This window comes from Lampris incognitus, chromosome 2 (genome assembly GCF_029633865.1).
Source record: "Lampris incognitus isolate fLamInc1 chromosome 2, fLamInc1.hap2, whole genome shotgun sequence".
NCBI classification, from domain to species: domain Eukaryota; kingdom Metazoa; phylum Chordata; class Actinopteri; order Lampriformes; family Lampridae; genus Lampris; species Lampris incognitus.
Window position 1 is genome coordinate 138,103,008 of NC_079212.1, and position 21,006 is coordinate 138,124,013.

At 47.2% G+C, this 21,006-nt stretch overlaps 1 protein-coding gene across 1 annotated transcript in view; it reads left to right on the forward strand.

Moving 5' to 3' along the window:
* Nucleotides 1-6,826: 6,826 nt before the first annotated feature.
* atp2b4 (ATPase plasma membrane Ca2+ transporting 4) overlaps nucleotides 6,827-21,006 on the forward strand; it is a 130,454-nt gene continuing 116,274 nt past the window's right edge. Inside the window, exon 1 of the mRNA XM_056275335.1 lies at nucleotides 6,827-7,284. The gene's annotated coding sequence lies outside the window, so the exon portion shown is untranslated. The remainder of the gene's footprint in view (nucleotides 7,285-21,006) is intronic.

Below are 21,006 nucleotides of genomic sequence, written 5' to 3' on the forward strand. Positions count from 1 at the left end.
CATTTAACATAGGAAATCAGGAGAACTACTAGTCATCAGAGGTCATAAGTGCATCTAAACAAGCATCTAAGAGGAAAACCAGTGCTAAAGCAAAGGGCAAGAAAGAGATTTTTTTTTTAAATGAGTGAATATAATAAGTGCTAAGAACAAGTAACAGGGTAGTAGTTCTTAAAGAGGTGAGTTTTCAACTTGCGCCGAAAGATGGGCAGCGACTCCGCTGTCCTGACATCAGTGGGGAGTTCATTCCAGGACAGAAAAGAGCTGTGACCGGGTCGATCGGCAGCCGGGGCCTCTGAGTGACGGGGCAATCAGGCGCCCCGAGGCAGCAGAGCGAAGTGGTGGGGCGGGGGTGTAGGGCTTGACCATGGCCTGGATATAGGAAGGAGCTGTTCCTTTCACTGCCCTGTAGGCTAGCACCAGAGTCTTAAACTGGATGAGAGCAGCTACTGGGAGCCAGTGTAGGGACATGAGAAGGGGAGTTGTGTGGGAGAACTTAGGGCGGTTGAACACCAGACGAGCTGCAACTTTCTGAACAAGCTCCAGAGGTCTGATGGCCGACGCCGGGGCGCCAGCAAGGAGGGAGTTGCTGTAGTCCAGCCGGGAGATGACCAGAGCCTGGATGAGCACCTGTGCTGTCTCATCGGTGAGGAATGGGCGAATCCTCCTGATCTTATAGAGGAGAAATCTGCAGGATTGAGCAACCAATGCAACGTTTTCAGCAAACGACAGTTGGTCGTCCAGGATCAAACCCAGATTCCTCCCAGTCCGAGTCGGCATCACCACGGTGTTGTCAACGGTGATGGCCAGGTCTCGGTTCGGGCAACCTTTCCCCGGGAGGAACATCAGCTCTACGTCAGCGCTACGTCCCCCTGGTGAAACTCCTCACTGTCAGGTGAAAAGAAGCGGCTGGTAACGCCACATGTATTGGAGGAGGCATGTGGTAGTCTGCAGCCTCAGCCCCCGATAGCAGACACATTTGGGCCTAATCTGGGGCATGTAAGGCTCAGTTATGGCACTGGCAACTGTTGTGTGAGCCAAACATGGCCCAAATCTAATGAACCGGGTTTGACTTGGGTTACAGCAAATACTATATGTGGGCCAGATGTGGGCCAAATTTGGTGGACCTGCGGCTGAGTTGAGGCAGCCACACTCACCTTGAGTCAACGCCGTCATTCAGGGCCAAATGTGGGCCGTAAGATAACTGCCGATGTGGGCCATATTTGGGCCAAAGATTCTTTGCCGTCTGGGCCGGATCGGCAGAGGGGGTGGAGCAGTGACCGGGACGGCTCGGAAGAGTGGGGCAATTGGCCGGGGTACAATTGGGGAGAAAAAGGTGGGGGGAATCAAAAATAAATAAATAAATAACATGAAAAGAGACAGGCACTGAAGCAGCTCTTTATGCATGCTCAATACTCCAGGTAAGAAAATCACAGGAAGTTGAATCAGTTCATCTGGGCAGAACGTTTACTGAGAGAGAAACGTTTCATCACTCATCTTAAGTGACCTCTTCGCTCGGTTTAGACTGAAGAGGTCACTTAGATGAGTGATGAAGATGAAACCGTTCTCTCTCAATAAATGTTCTGCCCAGATGAACTGATTCAACTTTCTGTGGAACTGGAAGCAGGGTTGCAAAGTCCTATGATCATATAACCGGGACAGTTTTATGGCTTTACACCATAGCAGCAACAAAATGACACATCTTCCAAATAGCCAATGTTTAACAACCACTCCAGCAACACATAACTGGGAAAGAAATTGAAGAGTTTATTAGGATATATCCTGTTAAGAAAAAAAAGAAGCGTGATATGCATGTGTGGACTGCTTCTTGTTTCTGTCCACAAGTGTCTTAGTCATGGCTAAGAGCCGTGAAATAAAGGTGCCGTGACATGGGACGAGAACAAACCCATGATGTTTACATACCCGGGCACCGCAATTTTGCATGCTTTAAATCTGAACCGTTTCTGTGTAAAGTCTTTTGTTAGGAAAATATAGCTCACTCATTCATTCGTTCATTATCCAGGCCGCAGGGCCCGTCACCTACCCGTCCGTACACCCCCACCCCCGGCGGGGTTGCGGTTTTCGGATCCGCCGCCGCCCGTTCTGCCGGACTCCGCGACAACTGGGCGACACGGTGGCGCAGCGGTTGGCTCTGTCGCCTCACAGTAAAGAAGGCCCTGCGTTTGAACCCCGAGGTTGTCATCCCGGGTCGTCCTCTGTGTGGAGTTTGCACGTTCTCCCCGTGTCTGCGGTGGGTTTTCTCCAGGTGCTCCGGTTCCCCCCCCACCATCAAAAACAGACATGCATGTTAGGGTTAATACTCCTGTCTGTGTCCTTGACCGAGGCATGGCGAGACGAACTGGAGTTGGTCCCCGGGTGCTGCACGGCGGCTGCCCACTGCTCCTAGCTACACAGCTAGGATGGGTTAAACGCAGAGCCTAATTTCCCTACGGGGATCGTTAAAGTATATCAAAGTGAAAAAAAAAATCCAAATCATTTATCCTTACTCAGGGTCACGGGGATGCTGGTGCCTATCCCAGCAGTCATTGGGTGGTAGACAGGGAGACACCCTGCCAGTCTATCACAAGGCCTACACACACACACATTCACACTTGGGACGATTTAGTACGGCCGATTCACATGACCTTCAGTTTAGTACGGCCGATTCACATGACCTTACACGGAGGAAACCGGCGCACCCGCAGGAAACCCACGCAGACACCATGCAAACCCCACACAGAGTACCACCCCCAAGGTTGGACTACCCCGGGGCTCGAACCCAGGACCTCCTTGCTGTGAGGCGACCGCGCTAACCACCGCCCCACTGTGCCGCCCTGTGTAGCTCATGATGACCATAATTCCAAGATCAGATGCTGATGTAAGACTGCACCGACTATTGTTTTCATTCATCTCTTCTGTGTTCTTCTATCGCCATGACCTTCTGTTATCTGAGCACTTAATGTAAAGTGCGCTGCACCGCACTCTAATATAGAAAAAGTGCGATATAAATACTTTGATTGGTTGATGCACAAACCTGCTTTACAGAAACCACAGTCGTGTTATTTGGCACTTTCTATTCAGACTGGTAAGTCCCACAGAAAGGAAGTGCTTCACCTTGTGGGAGTACAAGGTTGTGTTTGGCTAACTGACGTTTGGCCGACGCGTAAATACAGGCTGCGTTTTCAGCCCGGGTTGAAAATGTATGGCACAGCAACAAAAATTAAAAAGAAAAAGAACAATTGTCAAGACACAAAGGTCATGAGAAGTTGCGCTTGGGTCGAAAATAAAGGGGCCGCATGGGTTTTAGAATATTTTTCTTGCAATTCACATTTGCGCAGTTCACGTGTGCAATATAATGTGTCTTTAGAGAACATATATATATTGCAAGTTTTGAAACTGTATTGACAGGCGTTATCTCATTTTGGGAAAATCAAAAGGGAAACAATCAACCACTGTAGGCGCCGTTTGAGCATTGTGTTAATATATGTATGTAAATACCAAAATGTGCTACAAGTCCTCCAACCCGTACGACCACATGGGTCGTGTACCCTCTACTACGACCCGCAGGGGCGGTTCCTAAATTAGCGCCCCTACCGGCGGCAAGAGGTATGCCACGAATACTTTTCGCCTCTGTGCATTGTGGGTTTTTATCTACTTGCTGACATCCTTTTTACAACGACCTATGGGGTCGTTTTTTGGTGGAGGACAGTCTCAAAATGTGAGTATTTTGTCCATCGATTACAATTTTGACCACTAGAGGCAGTATTAACATGGTCGATGAGTCAGGTGATAGGCAGGTGTTTTAAAGTTCATAGGTGAGGCAGTTAGTGTGTACACAGGTGGTGGCGACAGGACAGTTCTTGCTGTGAGCCCAGCCTCGTGTTATAGTTAAAACTGGTACAATTACAATACAAAACAACTCAGCACTTAAGGATGCTGTTCACTACACAGAGGGGCAGCATGGGTGGAGCGGATCGTCTAGTAACCGGAAGGTCGCATGTTTGATCCCCAGTTCCTCCATCGAGATTGTCTAAGTGTCCTTGAGCAAGACCCCGGATAGCACCCGGATGTGGGCCACTCCAGGCAATGAGGCAGCACTGATGGCCTTCTTCTGGCCCTGACAAAATGGATGTGACCCTGGAGTGGCCCACATGTATAACAGCAAATATGGCCCAAATATGCCAAATCAAATGTGGGCCTTGTTTTGGCAAAGATGTGGTGCTCTCAGCAACATGTGATTTGGATGTGACCCTGAAGTGGCCCGTGTGGTAAATGGTGAATATGGCTCAAATATCACAAAACAAATATGGGCCACCTTTGGCAAATATGTGGCACATGCAGCATTGCTTTGGCTCGGTTCTGGCCCAGATCTGGCAAACAGGAGCAAACCGCCAAAGTGCCATCATTCCACACGGCATGTGGGCCGGATGAAGTGTCGGGTGTGGCATGGGTCCGGGCCACAGCAATTTTGCTATCTGGGATGGGTAGAGCGATCGTCTAGTAATCGGAAAGTCGCGTGTTTGATCCCCAGTTCCTCCATCGAGATTGTCTAAGTGTCCTTGAGCAAGACACTGAACCCCTAACTGCTCCCGATGAGCAGGTTGGTGCTTTGCATGGCAGCCTCCTCCATCAGTGTGTGAATGGGTGTATGATGGGTGAATGTGGGGGCGTACACTGTAAAGCGCTGAGTGGTCGGTGGACTAGAAAAGTCCTATATAAATGCAGTCCATTTACCACTTGCCATTACATTATTATGGTCAAGTGCTTCTTTTAACCTTTGTTGGACATTGCTTGGACACACGTTAATAACAGTTCTTTAATCCCATGTAAGTGACTTGCTTACTTTGGTTTTACTGATGTCTCTACCACCATTTCTATATCAAGCCTGGGCAATTGTGTGCCCTGGAGGGCCAACAGTATGCAGATTCTCCTTCACCAACAAAACAAGACAAGACAAGAAGCAATTCAACTGTGTCATACACACTGCCTCCAAAATCACTGTGACCCCCCACCCCCCACGGCAAAGCCATCACACGCAAAGCATGCACTATATCACATGACCCTCCACCCATTCTTCACTTTACTCCCATGCGGTTAAATATACTTCCTTTAGCAAAGGTTTTGCCCCCTCCGCCATAGCGGCTTCAGCTTAAGTACCCTGGTGATAATCCTTGTCCACGTGTCTACCCACGTCCCATTACATGTCGTGGCTGTTTGCACGCCTTACCTGTGTGTAACTGTGTGGATGTAAATAGATGCATATATATATATATATATATATATATATATATATATATATATATAATTTTTTTATGCAGGTGAACTTGTTTTCGGGTGTGATAAACTTGCATTTGGATGTTTGGAGGAACAATAGTACTTGGATGTACAGGCTGTGTAGCGGCTGATTCAGCTGACCTACATGTCTCTGGACTGTGGGAGGAAACCGGAACACCCGGAGGAAACCCACGCAGACACAGGGGAAACATGCAAACTCCACACAGAGGATGACCTGGGACGACCCCAGGACCTTCTTGCAGTGAGGCGACTGTGCTAACCACTTGTGCCACTGTGCCGCCCCTAAACGGTCTGAGCCGGATTCGAACCCAGGCCACTGCGGTAAGTACTCAGCCTTATATGGCTGAGTCCTTACGCTCTACCAGGTGAGCCACCGGGGCACCGGTACTGATCCATTCCATTTGTCCCAAGGTGTGAATGTGTGTCGGCCCTGTGATGGACCGGCGGCCTGTCCAAGGTGTCTCCCCGCCTGCCGTCCAATGACTGCTGGGATAGGCTCCAGCATCCCGCGACCCCAACTGGGATAAGCAGCTCGGATAATGGATGGGCTGTGTAGCAGCAAATTTCAAGTAGGACAATAAAGAATATCAAAACAGCAGGCATTTTCTTGAAGATTTCACTTATGGAGGAGTACAGCGTGCACAGTAAGTAAATACATCCAGTGCACTCACATACACACTCATCAAACGATATAAAGCAACAAATAATGGGGGGGGGGGGGCACCAGACGTTTCCCCAGATTATCAAACCTTCAGCCAAACAAGCCAGACTAGCCGGTGCAACCACCTGGATGTTGTGATTGGTTGGAAGGAAAACACGCGTACTTTTAGCCCTCCATGACGGCCAGTTTACCCCAGGTTTGTTCCATGGGATCTTTCATAGATCCTCTTCAGAGATGGGCCATACCGAGCTGGTCCCTCCCCTCCCATCCGCACAGCTGAAGGGCTGCACAGCAGCAGCTGTGTAGAAACGTAGCTTCGCTTCCCTCCCTTTATTTTCCAGCCGAGGGAGAAAAAAAAATCACCCTTCAACACGGCCGCTCCTGTCCCGGGTGCTCAGTACACTAAATCTGGCTGGCTCGGTTCGGGTTGTGCCAATCCGAACCGCACGTCCAGCAAACCGGGATAAGTTTGCAGCAAACCGGGATACGTTTGCTGGAGAAAAAAAATTTGCACGAGACAGAAAATCCTTTCAAGGACGTTTTTTTTTGTTGGGCTTTTTCCCTCGAGCACTTCCCTCCTCCATCGGAGCGAAGTCTCATTTTGACGCATTGATTTCCAAGCGGAGGTTTCGTTGACTTTTTTTTTTTTTGGGGGTTTTCCGGGGCTGCTCTGCACGACACGACAGAGTTGACGTTATTGTCGGAAATTTGAATGGAGGTGAAAATACGAGGTTGCAACGGCCACTAAGAAATAAAGAGGAGGTGTGGGGGGGAGAGGGAGAGAGAGAGGGGGAGAGAGAGAGAGAGAGAGAGAGAGAGAGAGAGAGAGAGAGAGAGAGAGAAATAACAACACTCTGTACTGACTCACCTCGCCTGGCCACCTCACCCAGCACAGTTGTCAAGCTGGGAGCCCGGATGGGAAATCAACAAAGCCCTTGAAGTCCCAGAACCCTGCTTTCACGTCTCCTCCACACTCAACAGCAACAAAGTCGTCTGCAGAAAAACAAGAGAAGAAGAAGAAGAAGAAGAAGAAGAAGAGTTGTCTCCTTCAACCAACCCAGGCACCCTGCACTTTTTTTTTCGCGAAGGGCGAGTTTTTGCCGATTGCTTGAATGCGCTTCGCTGATGTAACAGTTTTTACTGCCATTTAATTGCGACAGAAGCGGAAGAAGAGGAGACCCCCTCCCCGCCCCGTCTCTCTCTCTCTCTCTGCTCGGAGAGAGACGAGAAAGTGGATTTTAAACGTTATTATTTTCAAGAGCCTGCCTCCTCTCGGCCGTGCCACTGACGACCTATCATGTCCCCGGCGGTGTGCGTTGCATAGCATCTGGGTAAGAGGAGCCACTCTTGTTTTTCTCTTTCTCTTCTTCTTCTCTCCCCCTTTCTTTTAGTTATAACCCGGTTAGGTAGCCTAACTACGGGCAGCTTATTTTCCACAGGTGCGAGGTCGTAGCGCCGCGGCGTTAACGCAGAGCCCAGACGACCTATAGGCTGCCGTAGCCCGCGCCTCGCCGGGAAACACAGCCCTTTTTTCGTGTTCGTGTCGAGGATACGTTGCTGGCGGCGCCTCTCGCGGCGCAATCGTACGTGTGTCATGGGTCGATTTTTTGCCCCCCCCCCTCGCCGGTGGTCGAGAGGGGGGGGATCGCCTTTTGCTGCAACGCAGCATTCCGGCCGCCTGCGGACGTGTTGCCGGTTGTTTACTTAAGTGCCCTCATCGCAGTCCAGCGGCGACTGGTCTCGCCGCGCGCTCGCTCGGTCAGGACGTTTCCTGCCCAAAAAAATCCGGAGGTCCCGGTGTCAATGCGGCGCGCGCGGGGCGTCTGAGCCCCGTCCGGCTCGCGCGAGCGCGGGTTCCGTGCTCGATGCGGTACGTTAAAAAAAACAAATATGCCGTGTAATCTTCCTTTATTATTGCTGTCATCGTTTTTATTTTCGTGCTTTGGGGGACACTCGTTACGCTGCGGCGAGACGTTGACGCGGCTGATGGGGAAAATCCTAATGGAAAGTATGTAACCCTGCTAAAAAGGGGACCCCCGTCATCCCCCCCCCCTCTCCGCCAAGCGCTCAGTTGAGAAAACCTATCCTTCCTACGTCATTTTACAGATGGGCGTACTATACATATATATATGTGTGTGTGTGTGTGTCTTTCTCTCTTCCTTATCTGGGTGTGTCCTGTGTCCGTATGGAGTTTGGAAGTAGAGGGAGTTCCCGCATGCAGTCTCCTGACGACAAATTCGTGACCTCCAAATGAGGATAGCCTATACAGCTCCCGCCCCCCCCCCGCCCCTCCTCTCTTCCCCTATGGGCGTCATGGAGCAGCTCTCCCGGTGCAGTTTGTGGAAAACACAGCCCGGTCCCCCCTTCGACTGAGGTCGATATTCGCATTAGTCGTTTCGCATTGACCACATGCGCCGACCTGCTGTTTGCGAGCGCTCACTCTCGCTGGTTGTAGGTCAGGAAGCGAAGCCCCCCCCCCCTCCCCGCAACTTCAAGGCCTCTCCGGAGGTGCACCGCGCAGACGGGCATCACGGGGAAACATCAGCCGCCGTAGTCACACGCGCTTTTACGCGACCTCTGTGCGTGATGCGGCGGTCTGCGTGCACGTCCCAAAAGAATTCAACCGCTTGGTAATGTGAAGTATAATATCAAGCCAGAACTAGTTTTCAGATATTACTCCCCAAGCTATTTCAGTACTCGTTTTGTGATTAAAAAAAAAAAAATGTAGGTCACGGATTCTCGTTAACATTAATTTGGACAACAAAACTTTGGAGCGCAGTACCGGCTCGGAATTCCGTCCTAATAGAATTAGGCTGAGCTCTAATGGCACATTAGGTCTTATCTGTCCGTCTGTCCATCTCCACATATACCATATACATGCACACGCACACACACACACACACACGTATAAATATGTATAGAATAGATAAATAAAATATACAATTTCCATTGATTATTTATTGCCAGGCCTAGGGTTGTGTGAGAAAGCCAAATTTTTTCTCTTTTCCCCCCCAGTTTTTATACCCATTTTGCCCAACGGGATCCTTTATCCCGCTGTATTCTAGACTACAGCAGAGTGCTTTGCTATCATCATGTTAATAAACTCATTTGCAAAGATGCTGAGTCCAGGACTGTGGAAATTAACATTAGCACGATAAGGAGCAACACATTGTTAATAACTAGTGGGTGTAGCCCACCAGGAAATTTCCGAAAGTAAAGTTGTTCAGTGCTATAATTATCATGAATGTAGGATGTAGACTATGGAAAGACAGGCTCTGGCTGTCCAAATGGTGATTCAAGAGTTTGTGTCAGCATATATTTGTGGATTAAGTAATTCAAGGTTGCAGGGGTCAAGGTAGATATGTGATTGATGCTCCCCCCCCCAGCCAGCAGGCCAGGCTACCTTATTATTATGGTCATTATGATGTATAGTTAATGGGGATGTGCTAAACTGGCCAAAAGATTTGTGGCTTGTACTCGTGAGATTTTAACATTCGGCGTGTCTATCTACGGTCCTTCCAGGTGGTGGTTTCAGATCCACATTTGTGGTTCATAATTTTCACTCAGTTGGTGTCACCGGTTCAACGCTGGTAACATCTGACATTTCAATAGTCTACAGTTTACCAAGGTTCTGACTTTCATTTTCTTTCAGATATAAAGAGGAATAAGTAACAGAATGATTTGAAAAAAAAAAGGTGAATATTTTCATTTGACATGCCAACGAATCTACACCTCAGCCAACTCAAATATGGACTTTGCACTTGCCCTCCCCTCTTTCAAAACACAGGATTAAGTGAAGTGCATCAGGCGTGACAAACACTAGCGGTGTGATAAGCCTACATGCCTTGGTGGGTTTGCATCCTAACAAGCCCATAGAGGAGAGCGGATGCTCTTTGTTTGGTTTGTGCTGGAGGCAGATGAATAAGAAAGAGGAGAAGGTGTAGTGATATTATTTGATAGTGCCATGATTTTGATGGACTGAAAAGAGAGATCCCCCCCCCCCTTCCGCTAATCTGCAGTGGTGACATCTTAAGTGCAGGTTGCTGGAGCTAATCCTGAAGAAGTTCTCGCAGTACGCGGTCTCCCAGCGAGGTGTTGATTGTTACCGTGTATGTGATGAACAGTAGCAAGCTGACGATTTGCTGTGACTGTTTCTGTATTTAGCACACAGGGGTTTGTAGATGTAATGTCAGTTGTCGGCTCACAGATGGGTTTACACTCACCCAGATCTACATTTAGCGTGTGTGTGTGTGAATAAACTAGCATGCGGACATGATCAAGAAGTCCAGTTGTCGGGGCCCCCGGGTAGCGTAGCAGTCTATTCCGTAGCCTACCAACACAGGGATCACCGGTTCGAATCCCCGTGTTACCTCCGGCTGGGTCGGGCGTCCCTACAGACACAATTAGCCGTGTCGGTGGGTGGGAAGCCAGATGTGGGTATGTGTCCTGGTCACTGCACTTGCGCCTTCTCTGGTTGGTCAGGGCGCCTGTTTGGGGGGGGGGGGGCTGGGGAGAATAGCGTGATCCTCCCATGCACTCAGTTCCCCCTGGTGAAACCCCTCACTGTCAGATGAAAAAAAGTGGCTGGTGACTCCACATATATCGGAGGAGGCATGTGTTAGTCTGCAGCCCTCCCGGGATCAGCAGAGGGGGTGGAGCAGTGACCAGGACGGCTTGGAAGGGTGGGCTAATTGGCTGGTGTACATTTGGGGAGAAAAAAAAAGGGGGGGGGGTCCAGTTGTTCAACCATTACAACCCCCAGAATGGAGAAGATGGCGTGATCTAAGTGGCTTTGACCCTGGAGCGATCGCTGGGGTTCAGACGTGGGGCTCCCAGCATCTCACTGCTGAGATTGTCACACACTGCAGTTGTCTCTGTAGCTTCCAGAGAGTGGTTCGGAAAAAAAGAAAAGAAAAGGAAAACATCCAGTGAGTGGAAGTTTTGCCGGCGAAAACGCCCTGTTGATAGGAAGTCAGAGCCTGGCAAACTGACAGGAAGGCCACACATGCTCTCATAATCACTCTTTAAAACTGCTCCGTGCAGAAGGACGTTCCCTGAATGTGCAACGCTTTGAAGCTTGAAGCGGAGAACAGGAAGACGAGGCTACAGCAGGCACGGGGATGACAAAAACTGGACAGTTGTTGACTGGAAACATGTCGCCTGGTCTGATGAATCTTGATTTCTGCTGCGACATGGAGATGGATGGTAATGTTAAGAGTTTGGCATGCATCCATAAATCCATCCTGCCTTGTGCCCACAGGACATACTGGCCGGTGAGGTGAAATGGGGTGGGATTAGGCCCCTTAATACCAGCTGAGCAGAATTTGAATGCCGCAGTGTATCTGAGCATTGTCGCTGACCATGTGCATCTCTTAAATGGCTCGTCTGCCCATTTTCCAGTGCCTGCTCCCAGCAGGATAATGCGTCATGCCACAAAGCACACATCATCTCAAGCTGGATCCACCGGCACAGTGGTGACTTCAGCATGCTCCAGTGGCCTGCACAGGCCCCGGCTATCAATCCGTGTGAGCACTGTTTGCATGATACGGATTTGGGAGGTTCGGCAACATGAAAGTGCGGCTGGCAAATCTGTTGGCTCTGCGTGACGCCGTCGAGTCAACATGGACCAAAATCCCTGAGGAGTATTTCCAGCACCCCGCTGAATCCATGCCGCGAAGAAATCCGGCTGTTCTGGAAAACATGGGACCTACCCAGTCTGAGATTAGTTGTACCTAATAAAGTGGCCACTGGTGTATACAGACAGATTTTAAGGTGTGTGTGTGTGTGTGTGTGTGTGTGTGTGTGCCCAGACAAATTTAATTTCCCCCCCCCCCTTGTTCTTATTTATCTTCTGGAAGCTTGCTGAGTCACATTTATGACTTCACAAGCCAAGGACTGAACGCCAGAGCCGGGCGTTTCCTCTGCATCGTCCTCTGAGGTTACCTGCTGTTGAAAATGAAGAGACGCCCCCCACCCCCACCCCGAACAAATAAAAAACGTGGATAATGGATGTGTGTGTGTGTGTGTGTGTTCGAGAGAGGGTTGGCAGACACTCTCAAGGTCATTACGTTAATCCCAAACGTCTTTTCATTCAGTTTTGACGGATGGAAAGCTGCAACGTCATCATGTAGTGACACGGTAGATTCAGATATTACTAGTGTTGTCTCTGCCATTTCGGGCTATTTCACAATTTCATCAATGAAATATCAATTCTGACAAAATGTCATCAAAAGAAATGAACTAAAGTGCCAACAGACAGGCCAACTATTAGAAAAGATAGTTGCCCCGGCCCGCGTCTAGCTAATTTGCGGAGAGATTAGTCATGTAGAATGACTCTCTTGGGTAGCATTTAGCAAAAGACTTGGAAAAATAAGTCTTTTTTTTTTTTTTTTTTTGTTGCTTAAAGACGCCTTGTTGTTTTCCTCTATAGGGTGTCTGTGATTGGGAAAACCGACCCAAGCTTAGTTTCCTTGATGAGCAGTTTAACTTCAGAATTTGTGGTTTTCGGAACAGTGTTATCATAAAAACCGGCCACAGCCTTGTTGTAAAATATGGTCACCGAGAGAGCAAGAGGAGGAGGAGGAGGAGGAGGGGGAGGGAGGGGTGAAGAGGAAGCGCAGAGTGAATGGCTTCCTCATCCTGCAGTTTCTCTCCTCAATATGCTGATTTTTGTCTTTCGTCTTTCACTTCCTTATACACAGATTGTGTGCCTCCTCGTCTCACCCTCTGGTTACGACCCTTAGTATGTCCCTACCGTTTGTCTGCCTTTCTGCCCGTCTCTCTCTAAGTGTCGTACTTTTCTTTACCTTTAACATAGTAATTTATGCATTGTATTGTGATATAACTTGTTATACACATAGTTGATTTTGCATGTTCAGTTTGTAGATGCGTACTTCTGTGTGCGTACTGACGTTCAAATGACGAGTACAAAATTGTGGACTTGAGCCCGGGTGTGTATTGCTATAGCTGTCCCTAGGGTTAGTGGCTGTGTCAGGAAGGGCAACCAACCTGAAATTTTGCCAAATCATTATGCGGATTGACAAGACCGCTGTCGCTGCTGTGCCCTCACAGGGCACTGATGGAAACGATCAGATCCGCTGTGGCGACCCCTGGGAAGCGGGGAACGAGCTGAAAGAAGATCCCGCTGGAGCTGTGTTGGCTAGCTCTGCAACGCAACACTTGGCTCAGTCACATTTCTGTCTGTCCCTTGCTCGCTCTTCTTGAGAAGATGTTGTGGTCGGTTTGCTGAGTGAAGGCAAATTGATAATAGTCCTTCTCTTTCTTCACTGCTTCATTTGTGCCGACACCTTTCAGTTTTGGGCAACCTGTGATTCGGCACTTATCTGCAAGGATCCCACATCTCTTTTGGCAAGCAAAGTTAATTTGTGTGGGTGGGGTGTTCGGATGGTGTGGCGGTCTATTCCGTTGCCTACCAACACGGGGCTCGCCAGTTCGAATCCCCAACCAAGCCGTACAGACGCAATTGGCCTTGTCTGCGGCTGGGAAGCCGGATGTGGGTATGTGTCCTGGTCGCTGCACTAGCGCCTCCTCTGGTCGGTCGGGGTGCCTGTTCGGGGCGGGGGGGCTGGAAGGAATAGCGTGATCGGCCCACGCGCTACGTCCCCCTGGCGAAACTCCTCACTGTCAGGTGAAAAGAAGCGGCTGGCGACTCCACATGTATCAGAGGAGGCATGTGGTGGTCTGCAGCCCCCCCTGGATTGGCAGAGGGGGTGGAGCAGTGACCAGGACATCTCGGAAGAGTAGGGTAATTGGCCGGATACCGTTATGGAGAAAAAGGGGCTAACACCTTTCAGTTTTGGGCAACCTGTGATTCGGCACTTATCTGCAAGGAGCCCACATCTCTTTTGGCAAGCAAAGTTAATTTGTGTGCGCTGTTTTGTGTTGAAGAAACAAAACAATTGCAGATTATTTTTTTTTATTTGGCTCCTCTCTCAGTGAGGATGGCTGATGATATTGATGATATTGATTGCACAACATCTCTGAACGGTTTCTGTCGAAGTGAACGTACGGCAGCTGAAATGTTGTGACCGCTTTTGTTCTCAGTTGCAGCTGAATATGCACGGATCTGATTTTGAAATGGTTTTGACGGCCCACTCTGGTTGATTGCTTTTTACCTTGGCATTATTCGGGTCCGGTATGCCGAGCGTCTAAGCGTTTGTGTTTTACGGCTGTAATGACATTTGCTCAGCAGACGCTTTTATCCAGAGCGACTTCCAAGACGGTCAGCAATAAGCAGATAGATTCCAACGTCACCGACAAGCATCGCCGAGCGCTATACGGTAATCCCATCACAGCCTCCGGTGTATATCAAGTTGAGTGCATTTACTGTAGGTGCACCTTAGTGCCAAGAGGGAGGGAACAGGAGGTCGGTGATGCGATCGATGAGTCTATTATTTTTCCAGTCTCAATTAAAGCGATATAATTTCCATTGGCTCTTGGTACAGCGATGTCAGATACGCCTTCATTATGACAGTAAAACACACTGTGGCGTCACATGTGGTTGATGCAACCATTTCCGGGACCTCTCCCTTTATAGTCGACCTGCTGGACCTGGACCCCCCCCCCCCCCCTTCGATGTTCTGGGACCTGTGATTTTTCCTTTTGTAGGCCGGTGTCTGCTCGAGCCGATGGAATGTGTTCCTTGGACAAAGGCGTGGTAGTGTGTCTCAACAGTGTGACCGAACACAGTCAGCATGTAGTCATCCATCTGCGGCGTTTACACAAAAACCTGCATGTGATTCGAGTTTCCGACACACAGACGTATTCAAGGCCCCGGCGTTATAAACCATGCCGCGGTTCATACTTTGATTTAAAGCAAACCCGGGAAAAGTTTCACACTCTTGAGGAGAGAGGGGAAGTAAATGAGATAGAAATACCGGCTTGGCTGTGGTGGAAAATCTCCACCAAGGCAGAGTTTTGGGCTACCTCTTAAACCGCTAATAAATTCTGCCATTTAAGAAAAAGCAGACTTTGCCCCAAGATCTCCAAATTCCTCATTTCTTTTCTTTTTTTCTTCTTTTTTTTTAATGTTTTGAACAGGAGAGGGGTAGATTTAATGTAAATTGCAGTGCAGCTTTCCGATTGTTTGGCCCTTTTCAGCATTTTAATTAACCATGTGGTGTTGAGGAAAACATAATGCATTGTGTAGCTGTTACTCCTTGTGGTTTCCTAGCTCATTAGGACGTGCCGTGCGAGCCCGGGTACGAGGGACAACCGAAGTTTGAGGCGGGGGGGCCGGCGCGGACCCATGAACCTGTATGTTTACATGCGTGTTTGTCTTTGCTTTTCAACATGCGATACGCTCACACCCCTAGCCACACAACCCTGATTTTTTTTTTTTTTACAACGATCACCCTATGCCTCGCATTGTGTTTTCTGCTCTGAATGAAGACCCTGTGGGACAAGTCTGATTAGATTGTCAGACACACGCTGGTCCCACCCAGTGGCATGAATGGCAGCCTGTTTGCTTCCTGTAAACATTGTTGGCACAAATTCCATTCGTTTTCGGCCTCACCCATTTGTGAGGAGAGATAGAGATCGCTCCGATGAATATGGCCAAGTTGAGTTATAGCCCATCAGGCAACTGACCATGTGGCATCTTGTGACCAAGCGGAGAGGAAAGTTTGACAAAACAGTCACCTGATACTGAGTAATGTGCCTTTTGCTTGAGAGCATAGATAATTTTGTTTTCTGGGCCGTTCATAGGACCGAATGGATGGATTTGTCATCTGTTCTTCTTCTTCTTTTTTTTTTCAGGCATTTTCCAAAGAGGAAAAAAAAAGTTCCCTAATAACAATGCTCAACTGTTGTACCAAATTAGCATATTTAAAGGCCTAGTGGTTAGTTTGAACTCGGTACTGTTGAAAGCTGCCCGTCAGAGTCTGTGATGTTCAGAGGTCAAGCTAATTTGTGGAAATTGGGAAATTAGAGTGTAGGAAGGCATGCAAAAACACATCAGTTATACAAAACAGCCAAAACACAGTACACAGACAAAATATGACCCGTTAAATTAGCAAATCGGGCCTTATGGGAAATGATGATACTGCAACATTGGGCCTTTCTTTGGATGTTTATGGATGCGTCGCGTCGACCACAAAAATCTAAAATGTAGTCTTTGTTGTTCAGAAAAAATTAATACCCATGAACCCCCCTTACAAGCTGTTTTGAGATTTGCTGCAGTTGTGATTAAGAGGCTGCTAATCCTCATGCCAGTTGCTCAGTGTCTTGTTGCCAGTTCACCAACAAGTCCTTACCTTGACTTTGAAAAGATGCCTTACTTCAGAGTGTGCGAATCAATTTCATTCAGGAAAATATTACAGCTGCCAAGGTCAGTCCTTTAAAAAAAATTTTTCACTATCTGACTACATCCTGACTGAAGGGGAATTCATCGCTTGATTTGTGGAGAGGAGTAACAGCAAATATTTCTGGAGCCAGCAATATTTAACTGGGCAGCAAGAGAGATCCTATTATTAGTTTATGTTCTAGTAATAGTATAAAATCTGTTCAGATGTGTATTGCTGATTTCTGTCTAAAACAGGCTTTAATCTGCTCTGTGGCCGTGGTCCAATCACACAATGATTGATGGTGGTGTCTCACCGGCAATGACAACAAACCACCCAACAACAAACAACATTGTGGTTAGTGCTCTGCTGGCATTGACAGCACCAGGTAGGATCAGCATGGTGCAGTCGTACACATTTGAACCAGCGGATACTGACATTCTTGAGGATTATCCAGAAGTCCCAGTGCAAGAAAACAAGACAACTTTGCACTATTCAGTCCGTCTCTGAGTGGAGCGTAATAGGGAAGAAAGCTTACATGGGCCTTTTTCAAAATGCAGAAGTCGTGATGCTATATTATCTGTTATAAGCAGAACTGTTGCGTCCACAATCCCAGTCAGGGGATGGCCATGTTGGTTTTACCAATTCATCCATTGTCTCCATGGGCTGGATCATTAGATTAGCATTAGCACATGTAGAATCTTGAGCAGAATTGCTCTTTGTAAGAAAAATGATGATTCACTTACTTTTGTCAGTTCTTTGACCATGGCCACTAGCCAGTTTACACTGGGATTTTTCAAGGATCGAATGCAAAGCATCTGGGTAGCTGAAATGAGTTTGTGTTTGAAGGCTACACAATGGGTTTACAATAAAAACTACATCATTTCAGTTCTGTTTAACAGTTGTTAAATAATGTAGAAGATCTGCATATATCATATAAATATAACACCACTGTGGTGTTTAACATATTCACCGCACTGATATAATGATTCCTTCCAGGACCTCTCCTTTGAGAGGTTGACCCGCTTTAACATCTTCCCCTTGATGTTCTAGGATCTCAAGGTTTGCCATTTAAGCACGCCACATAGGGACTGCATAATTATTTTCCATTGGTGTTTATGCTTTTACCCTGCATTTATGTGTTAGAGCATTTCAAATTGCAGAAGTTTTGTCTTTGGTAAATAGAAATAGAAATATTTGCAAGGGTTACTTCACAAATTTTGACCAATTCGCCACTAGCCTGAAGTTCTCGGCATGCCTTCTAAGAAAATCCTCGAGTCTTCGACGATCATTCGTAGTCCATAAATTCCAGTCAAGAATTCTTCCTCGATCGAGGCTACTTAGACCTAGTGGGGCAGACCCAATCCGAGCCTAAACCCACTCTCCAGATGTGCAAAACAGCAGTTTCTGCTCAGGTCTCAGAGATACTTACTTTGTCCTACCACCTATTTGGAGACAGTCTAGGGGATTTCGACTCCCTCAAAACCCAGCCAGGCACTGCAGCCTGGGTCAAAGCCAGAAACACCCCACCCTCAGTACCCCCTGGAACTCATTAGCTGCCAGAGCTGATTGGGAGGGTCTTAAAAAGCACAGATGCATATGGACTTCAAAGCAACTCACCCTCAAAGACAGCACAGGTTTGAAGGGGCTGATCCGGGAACAGAAGATTGCGTATGGAGACCCTGCTAGAAATGAATATATATGAAATTATTAAATATGCACCAGCGCTTCTTTATGAGTATTCCATTTAGAAAAAAAGGATATGATGTGGGGTGAATTATGCTCTGAAGTCGAGATCAGATGCCACTTGTGCTAGGAAAAGCCGTCCTTGAAAAAAATATTGTGAAAAAAATATTCTTTTGAAAGGGCTAACACAAGGGTTAATACATTGTTAATACATTGCTAATGCGTTGTATAAAAAGTTGTCGTTAATTTGTATCGGGTGTATATCTCCACATCTTCCATTACTTTTGAAGCCTAATTCTTTAATGGGTTTTTCGGAAAGTAGCCCTGTGAATCTAGAGGGATACGCTTAAAAGCAATCCTTGATCAAACGCAGTTTGTAGCCTACATTTCTATTAATTTGACAGAATAAATATAATGTAGCTCCATCTCTATATTGTGTTTATTCAGTATACAATGGAATATAGGTATACAATGGATGCATGTCCACTAGACGTGTCCCTGTCTTTTGCTAATTAGCGAAAAGACTATGAATTAACTTTTTTTAAAAATTCCCCCCCCCTTTTTCTCCCCAATTGTACCCAGCCAATTACCCCACTCTTCTGAGCCATCCCGGTCGCTGCTCCACCCCCTCTGCCAATCCGGGGAGGGCTGCAGACTACCACATGCGTCCTCCGATACATGTGGAGTCGCCAGCCGCTTCTTTTCACCTGACAGTGAGGAGTTTCACCAGGGGGACGTAGCACGTGGGAGGATCCCAGTTCCCCCCAGTTCCCCCTCCCCCCTGAACAGGCACCCCGACCGACCAGAGGAGGCACTAGTGCAGCGACCAGGACACATACCCACATCTGGCTTCCCACCTGCCGACACGGCCAATTGTGTCTGTTGGGATGTCCAACTAAGCCATAGGTAACACCGGGATTCGAACTGGCGATCCCCGTGTTGGTAGGCAATGGAATTAAACTGCTGCGCTACCCGGACACACCATGAATTAACATTTAAGATTATTAGCTTATTCAGGGCACCAGATTCCTTAGAATGATCAAGTTTCACTTGGACATGTAAAGATTACTATAAAAATGTAAAGGTGCCTTGAGTTCAAGTCCGACAGTGATTGCTTCAGTTTTACACTTTTATATCAAGTCACACACAATGCAGAAGTCATTGTTTTATCAAAATAATGGTTAATATTTATCAACCAAGAATATCTACAATATCGAGTGGAACAAGTGAATAAATTAATTGATGAGAAATCAAAAGAGGAGCTTAGAAAAATGAGATGAACATAGATGGGCAAAGTGAATCCGTAAAGGAAAGGATGAATCAAGAAAGTGATTGATGAAGGAATAGCACTGACTAAAAACAGGAATATTGGGCAGATGGTTTCGTCAGCTTATATCCCTAATGAATACAGTTCAATTACTAGCAGCTGACCTTGGTGGTTTCGAGATCAACTTCATCTCAATAACGGGTCTTGATTACATTTAGTGGCTTCAGTACACGCTGATATTAGAAAAACTGCCGACATGCATAAGAATTAGTCACAGAAAATACTTTGATAAACCTACTCTGTAAAATAATTACTTCAACATAATAGTGCTGGCTGTAGATGCTCTCATGCTTGCTGCATGAGCTCATTTCCCCACAAGTCCGTTGAAAGACGGATTATTGTCTGACTTCTGTGGATGTGGTAGGAGATGAATTGGGCTGTTGTCGGTGAGGGCTTAGTCCAGTTAGATTCAGTTTCGGCCCTGAATTTACAATCTAAACGAGGCCGAGCAAGGGATGGACTTCGATTAATGAGGAGAATGAGCAGGAGTCAGGCTGTTGATATCTGGTCTCGATGCCTGTGTCTGAGCAGGAGCCTCCGCATTGGCTGGTGATATTAGAAATTAATTCTTCGCTGGATTGTAATGGATCAACTCTAAACGGTGGGGTGGGGGTGGGGGGGGCAAATTGTCCAACCTCTTCAATCTGTAGCCCTCCTTTTTAGAGAGACAGAATTCTAGATCTTGGAGTGCTTCTTTTGTAGGATTGGTGCCTGCTCGGCTTTTGCAATAGGTCCTGAATAACGGGTTTGAACGTACCTGTGTGTGTTGATTAGATTGCGCTGGCACGAGTGTGTCTGAGGAGCAGATAAGAGTGCATTTTAAATAGGACGATAAGAGAAAGAGTGAGTGGCTCTAAAGCTGAATCATGTATAGAGGTGCACGCCCTACATAGATGAGACATTCGAGGCTGAAGAAAACAAGCCCACCACTGAATTTCATTTGCATTTTGGCGGCACTGCTTTGCATGTTTTTGATTTCAGTCAAACATCATCACATGCTTTGGTTGTACAATTTTACAATTCACAAAACTGATCTCGGGAAGGATTTAGCTTCCCAACCTGACATGGCCAGAGTAGCATTTGAAATGGCGCCGTAACAAAATAGGCTTAATAATAAACTGGCTTAGTAGAGGTTGTAACAGACAGTGCATATTACATATGGGATTACTGATATAATATGACAATGTTTTGTGTTCAAACTTTCACTGTTTGAAAAGGGCGTGTGTGAGAGAGGAAATGACTAAGGCCTGAAAACTCCATACCAGATGAGAATGCATATTGTTAAGAGTTTAGTTATGGTAGTTGAGGTCTGTTTAAGCTCAAGGCAAATTACCCCTTATGGTGGCGTTTTGGCACTCCAGCATTCAGGGTAATTTCTTCATAATGGGAGACATCCTCTGAACGTCTACACCATTGCTTTGGGGGGGGGGGATTGGGGGTCATGCCTCACCACATTCTTGTGATTCTGATCAGGAATTCCCTGAATGACAACACAGGCATGTTTGTGTCTCCGCAAAGTCAAAAGTGGGTTCTCTCCTCACCTTCATGACTATGCACCCAGAGCTGTAAAACTACATGCCAGAAATCCCTAAATTTCAGAGGTTATGTTTAAATTCCTGAGCGATGGTAAATGGACTGGGTTTCTGTAGGACTTTTCTTGTCTACCGACCACTCAAAACGCTTTAAAATGTATGCCTCACATTCACCCATTCACACACACATTCATACACTGCATTTTG